General features: G+C 39.4%; 1 long non-coding RNA gene across 1 annotated transcript in view; it reads right to left on the bottom strand.

The window, feature by feature from the left end:
* Positions 1–5,725: 5,725 nt before the first annotated feature.
* Positions 5,726–8,394, bottom strand: part of LOC138166640 (uncharacterized) — a 3,368-nt gene continuing 699 nt past the window's right edge. The window contains exons 2-3 of the long non-coding RNA XR_011169668.1: positions 6,684–6,841; positions 5,726–6,579 (exon numbers count right to left, since the gene is read on the bottom strand). This is a non-coding gene — a long non-coding RNA (uncharacterized lncRNA). The remainder of the gene's footprint in view (positions 6,580–6,683; positions 6,842–8,394) is intronic.

Raw genomic sequence — 8,394 nt, 5'->3', positions numbered from 1 at the left:
TGCAAGGTGTGTTCATACATGTAAGACATCCCTTATGAACTCCTTAAAAGCAGGTGGCACATCTTATTTATAGCTGTATTGCTTTCAGTGCCTAGCACTGTGCATTTCCAAGAGTAGGGGATTTATCTAACAACTCTTTGGTGAACTGTCTCAAAAACACCTGTGTCCTTTTCTCCAAAACTTACACATTTAAATTCCCATTGTTCACATCTCCAACTCCCTCATAAAATCCTATTAATGCTAGAGCCCTTAGCAGGACTTGGGAGAGAAATAAGGTTGGATGGTCTGTCTTTCTTCCTGCCTTGCTTACCCATCTACCCTTGCATTCTTCTGCCATGCCCTCCAGAGCATCAGATGAGGCTTCAAGCTCCACTCATTTACTGAGAGAATTCACTTTTTTTTGGTACCATTATTTTGTTCCATTGACCAGAGATTTATATGCATTTTATAGGAGTGAATTGGAACATGTATTTCTAGAAGTTGGCACTGAAAATAGCCTAGTGGGTGATATGGTCCATTAGGCTGCCTGGAGATGTTGAACTACTCATGAAAGACTTGAGTCTTGCCCAATAGTCCTTAAAGCTATAGGGTGGTAACTCAATTCAAGCATGCACATATGAAGGGGAAAGGAGTGAAACAGTGTGACAAGCATATGAGGACCTGTGACAAAGCTGCATGGGCTCATGGATTCAGAGCTGGTGTGGACAGTGAGGTCCAGGAAGGTGAGCTCCTTGACTGTAGGGGCTATTTTGTTTTTCCTCTGTCTCTGGGAATAGGTGCTTAAGAAACACTTGTAGGTTGATCTGAATGCTTCTAGAATGTGAGGGCTTTGAGGGCAGGAACTGTTTTTTCAATCCCCAGGGACCATAACTTAAAAGAAGGCCAAAAGCACAATCAGGACAGATTTGTAAGTTACATGTTGAAGGTATTATGTACTTAAAACTAAAGCAAGTTACACAATAGAGATTAGTCATGTCTGAAAATGTTAAATCTCATTCTGCATCTTGAGTCCATCAATTCTCTATCAGGATGTGGGTTACTCTTAAGTTTTCACAAATTCCTTTTCAGACTTTTTATCCCCCTCAAAGAAAGTCAATTATATTGAAGTTATTAAGGTATCAGGCATGGGAGTCAGGAAGACTCATCTTCCTGAGTTCAAATCTGGCCTCATATACTTAATAGAGGTGTGACCTGGGTAAGTCACTTAACCCTGTTTGCCCCAATTTCCTCATCTGTAAAATAAACTGGAGAAGGAAATGGCAAACCCCTCCAGGACATTTGTCAAGAAAACCCCAAGCATGGCCACAAAGAGTCAGACACAATTAGAAAATGATTATAAAAAGTCATTACATTAAAAAAAAAACTCATGGGTCCTCAAGTTAAGATTTCCTGCACTTAACTGGCGGTCTTAAAAAAAAATCTGGATGACTGTTTTTTCAGGCATGTTGCAGTGGAAATCTTTGTTTTGATACTAGTTGAACTAAATAGCCTCTGAAGATCCCTTCCAACTGATATTCTGTGTGTCGGTGATTCAGCCTACCTGGTCTACTAGCTGTTCCTCATGTACAATGTCATTTCCTATTTACACACCTTTGCACAAGCATAGAATGCTCTTTCCTCATCCCCTAGGGATTGATACCTTGAAGACTCACACCAGATATCACCTTTTTTTTCTACCAATCTCTCTGTTGTATACTTCCACCCCAGTCCCACTGTTTACTTTGTATAATATCCTTTACTTACTTGGAATACTTTGTGTTTCTCCTCTCCCTCCTCCATCCCTCCAGTAAAATATTTAGGACAGGACCTAGTTCATTTTCATCTTTATATTCCAAGTACCTAACAGTGCCTGGAGCATAACTGGCAATAAATAAATGTTTGCTGATGGGCTTAATGATTGATTCTGTGGAATTCCAGTAGGCTTTCTTAGCAGGGCAGTAGGTATTTTGTCTTAAAAGATTAAGTCTATCTTCAATCACTCTTACTTTTGAGTTCATTATTTGTGTATCTGCCAAGTGTCATTTTTTTAAACAACTAGCTTAAAGCTCTTCTTAAGGGTGAGTTTAGACTATGCATCTTATTTAATTAAATAGTCCCTGTTACTGAAAATTCCCAGATCACATCAACCTGCTGTAATATAGATGTGTGGAAAATGTACTTTTTTTTTTTACTATTCATCCTTGGTCCTCAGTTTCTAAAGGAGGTGATTTTATTTTTCATTCCTTTAGCAGCTCATTCACTTTCAGGACTTAAATCTCATTCTTTATTTTGGAAAAAAAAAACAAAGAGGCAAAAATATCTGTAAAAGTTTTTATTATCATGCTCTTAAAAAAAATACAGAAAGATTGTAAGGGTGAGAAATCCACAAAGAGTCTCAGAATGGTTCCATTATTTTTTTTTAAATCTGTATGATTAAAAGAGAAAATATCTTCCAGGTATGTACTGTAATGAAACCTTTTTGGTGATGGTATCATTCGAAGTCGTTTTTGTGGCCGTCTTTTTTCTCTCAAAGGTGCAACTTCTGTCCCCTTGTTTTTAGCCTATAACTATGGAAGGAAAGCAATTCCAGCTGAACCTACTACTTGTTAACCCACCTATGACCTATTATTCTTTGAGCTTGGAAGTAGAGAAATCTGGACCACGAGCCCAAAGGGGGCAACTTTGCTTCCTTCAGTTTTAATTTCAGGAGAAAGACCATGCAAATTGAGAAAGAAGTCGGGAGAGGATTTTAGGTTAGAAACAGGTAGAACAAAGTATTGGTTAACAGACAATGAGGAAGGAACAACTTAGAACCAACTGAAAAGTTCGAGCCTTGAACGCAAATGTCAATCAGTGATTGAGACGATGAATTACCTTCCATAACCTAGTTTCCATAACTGTCAGGTTCTAAGAGTGAGGGATGAAGGAACTAAACAAAGGAACAAAAGAATAAAAAGGAACCAAGTGTGGAAGTTAGAAAAGCTCCATACTAAATCATTTGCCAATCGTGTGAGTAACTCCACAACTAGGGTGTTTTCTATACTGATGGCCCCATCTTAGGTGATGACATTTCACAATGTATTTCATGGCTTCCATCCCTACATGAGACTTTATTACTATCACATAGGAATAAAAAGCCATAAGACACTAGAGTGAATTTATCTTGACCGGATGCAATAATTATTTTCTTCACATGATTTCACAACCATTTCGAAACTAACCAATAATTTCATGCTACATTACTTAACATTTCAAACTACAATGAAGAGACAGGGAATACACTTAAATTGTGACATCACAAATTAGTGGGAGTCGGTCCCTCAGAGATATCCCTAGCTACAAAGACCAGGGAAACAAGGACTAGGGGACACTCAGAAACACGTAACCATTTGATTCACTGAAAACAAGGGACACCAAAGGTGAATGTCACAAGAAAAAGAGTCACTTCAACATTTATCTCGGAACACACAAGAAAAGACAAGAGACAGACAAGTCACTGGTACAGATTAATACTGGGATAATTGTTTTCTAGTCTTTTACTTTACTTAACATCTTTCCCATCCTCCCTAACATGCCCACTGCCACCTTAGAGACTTGTCACTGAGGGTAGGGGGAGAGGGGAAACCTCAGCACACTTATGACCCTATGCCATGGAAGTAGGAAGCCAGCTTAACATAATTGGGGGGAAAAAAGATACCAAGATAGAACTCAACCAGCAGAACAAAATGGCCAACTATTCCGTATCTCCACCCTAGGACAGACTGACACCATTTTGTAATGCCTTTGTATCTACTGGAGCAAATATTCTAAATAGGCCAGCTAAAGTAATGTATGTTTGAGTCTTCGAGTCATCTATGATTCTCCAGGTCCCAAGCCCAAGATAGTTCTTTATTCTTTATTAATGTTCTACTGCTGCTGCTATCATCTCTACTCTTGTAATTGACCATGCTGAAATACAATTCTCTAGGGTCATTCGAGACTCAATGCTATCATTTAAAATGCCTTCTCTGCCCTTTGGAAAATAGCATGGTTTGCATATTTACCAACACATTAAGGCAGCATTCTGGATTGGAAAAACACAGTTTTTAAAGTAAAAAAATTTGCCATTACTCCAGTTCCGGTAAGATGAATAAGGAACCTGATTTCTCCGGCCAAACCAAGTTATTTTCTTCTCCTCACTACTACTTTCCTAACCTGTTGAATATCTCTATTATCATTATTATTAATGTTATTATTATCATTTCCTTGGCTTTGCTTAGGTGAAGAACATAGGAACGAGCAGGAAATAATTAAATGAGAGGAAGTGCATAAATAAATTCAATTATCATGCATGAAACATGCAAATGATTTAAGGACTGCATCTGAAACTCTTAGTTTATATTCATTAATCTCAGGTTGCACTTTTGAGGGAGAAAGAAATGCTAATTGGGTCCAGATTAATGCACTCCCAAACCTTTTGATTTGTTTTTAGGTGAGGGTTAAATGATATGTATTAAAATAAACACAGCTGCTCATCTTCTTGCACCTTCCACACACCTCCCCCACATTTCCATCCGCCCAACCACACTTCTCTCTCCTTTGTTGAGGAGAGTTCAGAGAGATCCACATTTCCCCTGAGAAGACCTCACCCCACCTTCTGCTTTTCCATCTTTCCTTTCCTCCCTTCTACCTCACTCCCCCAAAAGTTTCTATCAAGGAAACCATGCTTAACTGATCCCACTATGTTTTAAGGGATGCCCAGATGCAGCAGCAGGGATGAAGGGACAAAGGAAGATTTCTTCCTGGGCCAGCAGGTAGTGGGGAGAGCTAAGCTTTCTCTAGGTTCAGGCCTGGGCTGTTCACCACCCACTCTGATGAATAGATTTCAAAGTCTCTGGGGGCATTATTGCTTTGAGCCAAGCTTGTCCTAGGTTGGCATGGTGATCCCATGGTTCAGTTATGTGGGAAACTGGAGGTAAGGGGGGAGACCTTGGGGTTTTTGTTTTTGGTTTTTTGGGGGGGGGGGGCTGGTGGTGGTTGTTGTGGTTCTTTGGGCTCAGTCAGCCAGGAGAAACTGGCAATGAGCAAAATGGATGCTGAGCCAAAGTTCAATCAAAATATCTTTTGAAAGTAGCCCTTTGCTTTCCTGCTTTCTCTCTTCCTGTCCAAAAAAGGAATACACTTACAAGAAGGAGGTCTTCAAAGGTTTCCATGACAACGTTATATACGTTGTATTATGTTTTACATAAAATACATTTTATATACATTAATACACCTGAGCTTAACTGAAAGGAAATAAAAGGTAGCAATACAAAGTTGCCCTTAGCATACTGAGGTGGCCAAATGTTCAATCAGGTATCTGTTTTGTATGGACGCATATTTGTATATAAATGTATTTTATATGAAATGTAACTTATTCTAATTATATAAAATATTATGAATGCATATATTTTAAACCAGGAGCAATGCCTTGGGAGACAAGCAGATGGCAAGTTAAGAATCCTTCTTTTGAGAAAAGTAGATACAGAATCAAGGGCCTGGGAAGAGTGTTTAATAATAGAAAGTGAAAGAAAAACTCTGATCCCAGACCTCATCATTAGAATAAGAAAAAAGAAACGGAAGACAGGCAGCAGGCCGCCAGGGATGAACTTGGGCCTCAGACTGGAACGGAGTTCAAGGGAGCCTTCTAAATGAGCACAGGCACAAAGGGGTTAAAACAGGCAAACAAAAGACAGGCAGTCAAACCAATTTCACACTGAAACTGATGTTTAATTGGAATTGTGGTCCCCCAGAGGGAAGGTGGGGTAGGTTGGTCTCCTCAGGGGATGTTCCCCCTGTCTCCTTTAACACGGATTGGAAATTAAGATTGATCATTAATTATCAAGGTGACATGCACCTTTTCTCCTTCTCCCCACCCCCACTCCTCAAAAAAAAAAGTTGTACCTTTGCCCCTTCCCCAACAACTCCTTTGCCCTAGGTCACATCTGAAAAGCCACCTGCTATCCAATCCTCCCAAGATATTCTCCTAAGGAAGGGTCAAGGACAAGAACAAATATACATATATACACGGAGACATAAAGTACTAGACAGATACTCAAACAGATACACAAACACACAGCTAGTGGCAGTCACTGGCTTGGGGCTGTCACTGAACGAGATTCTGCATATTTGCCAACTTGTCCTGAGTAGAAGGAAATAACAACAAGGATCCAGAACCCCCATTTTCCTATGGAATCCATCAGATATCCCGAGAAATGCTTGGAGAGAGACAGAGCTTTGGTTAGGAAACACACTTGGGATATTCATTGCTCCTAAAAGAGAGAATGATTATACAGTTACTAAACCCTAAGTAAGAGCTAAAGATATTCACCTCATGAAGCCATATCTCAACTAGCCCCTTGGCACTTGCTGGAATTATCTCAGCACGAGGCCCACTTTTTCATTTTCTGCTGACTCCATGTGGGTAATTTCTTTCCCATGATTAAAAGTGAGCTTGGCAAGCCCTTCAAAGCATTTTTTTTTAGGTGTGGCGGGGCTCAGGAGCCAATCCTTTGTCTCACGAGATGCTGGCAGAATGTCTGTGATCATCACCGGACTGGCAAGGGAAGAGATGCCACACACCTAAAATGATTTCATAAAGGGGGAAAAATGAACTTTGTGGATATCTTCATATAAACATATTTTATACCGATCTGTACAGCTGGTAGATGAAATGAACTGTTTACCTTGGAAAGAATAGTCTTTTCTTCTCCCAATAAGCATTCAGGTCTTTCTGAATGTCATCCAAAAGTGATTCTGCCTCCTCCAACTTATCCAGCATCTGGGACTGTGAGATAACCCTCGTGGCCCTGGCCCCCTTCCCTCACTCCTCATTATTAGCCTCCTGGTGGGTGAGATAGAATACAGTGAATGTAATAACCATACTTCACACAACAGGCCTGCTCTCTCTTTTAAATTGAAAATCCCCTTATTACAAAACAAGGGGTGTTTTTTTCCATCCACCTTTAAGTAGGAATGCCACATTCATTGCTTTTTACAAAAAACGCAGCTGCTTTTTAAGCTACAGATAAATAGAATCTGCTAGGCGGTAATTCTACTCAGTCTGAATGCATTATTTTCTAAGACACTATGGTGAGGGGCTTTTTATTATAAACTGGAATGAACAACTAAAGTCCTTTTCTCATTTAATTATGACTACTCTTTGTTTCCTACTATTAACCTACAATGTCAGATTGATCTTCTGGGTTTTTGCTTCTTTTTTTTTTCTTTTAACTGCAGCCAGTTCAATAAATCAACGCCTTCCCCCCGCCCCCGCCCCCCCTTAGGAAATTAGAGGGTAATGATTAAGACTTCATGGACTTTAATGACAAATCCAGAAATAGCATAAGAGAAATTCTACAACAATAAATAAAATGAATGAAGAGGTTCTCTGATCTGTAGGGAACAGAATTTTGTTTTGACAACAAAAAATAAGGAAAAATGAGCATTAATTGTTAATCAAAATGTAACTGATTTAAATTTAAAAACTAAGAGTATTGTCAGAATGAGTTGATCTTACCTATCGGTATCTGTTTTCTTAGGGAAGTTGTTAAAGATAAATGGAACCTGAAAATTTCCAAATTTAGTGCAGTTAATGCTTCATTCTGTCCAATGGTGCCTAACTTTTACCTTTGCCACCATCACTTTATGGAGCAATTAAACTGGGAATGGGATAAGAGAAGTATATCTTTCTTTTTTCCCTCAAACTGTGACTAAAAGATTGAGTTTCTAAGAACATCAAAGATCAATTCAAGCCCAGAAATTCCCTTTGTTTAGATTCTGGTTTAATTTTGATAAGGCATCATTTTTTCTTTCTATGATCCTCAAAAAGACCATAATGCCTTTGCTCCAGGTCTGTGAAAATATATGGAGATTCTGTTATTAAAAGGGGGGAGGAAGACAAAATTCCTACAGGATGTTAGGTTCTGATTAGGAGAAAATACTGCTTCAGTCCTGACAGGAAGTCAGAATGATCAGAATATCACAGAGGTACAGGCAGGTTCACCCTGAGTAAATTTAAAGATTTAGAGGCTGCTCTCTCCTGGCTTTCCTCAATGGCGTGGATATCTTCAGAATAGATGGGTCCATTCCTATTTGTATTTTTTAGAATCACTTTCCAAAGGGGGTGATCATGGATGCCAAAAGAAGTACGGAAGTCCAACAAAGTTTTTAGGTGAGTGGACTGTATACCAGGGCCCCAACCATATTGAGAGAAAGAAGAGGAGCAGGAAGAAGAGGGAGAAAGGGATAAGAAAAATGGAAAGAGAGAGAGAGAGAGAGACAGAGAGAGAGAGAGAGAGAGAGAGAGAGAGAGAGAGAGAGAGAGAGAGAGAGAGAGAGAGAGAGAGAGAGAGAGAGACAGAGAGAGAGAGACAGAGAGAGAGAGAGACAGAGAGA

The sequence above is a fragment of the Petaurus breviceps genome, unplaced genomic scaffold (assembly GCF_028583685.1).
Source record: "Petaurus breviceps papuanus isolate PSGF00001 unplaced genomic scaffold, PetGlider_PUasm1.0 225, whole genome shotgun sequence".
NCBI classification, from domain to species: Eukaryota; Metazoa; Chordata; class Mammalia; order Diprotodontia; family Petauridae; genus Petaurus; species Petaurus breviceps.
The sequence above is the reverse complement of the archived record's forward strand: the minus strand, read 5'-3'. Positions and strand labels throughout refer to the sequence as shown.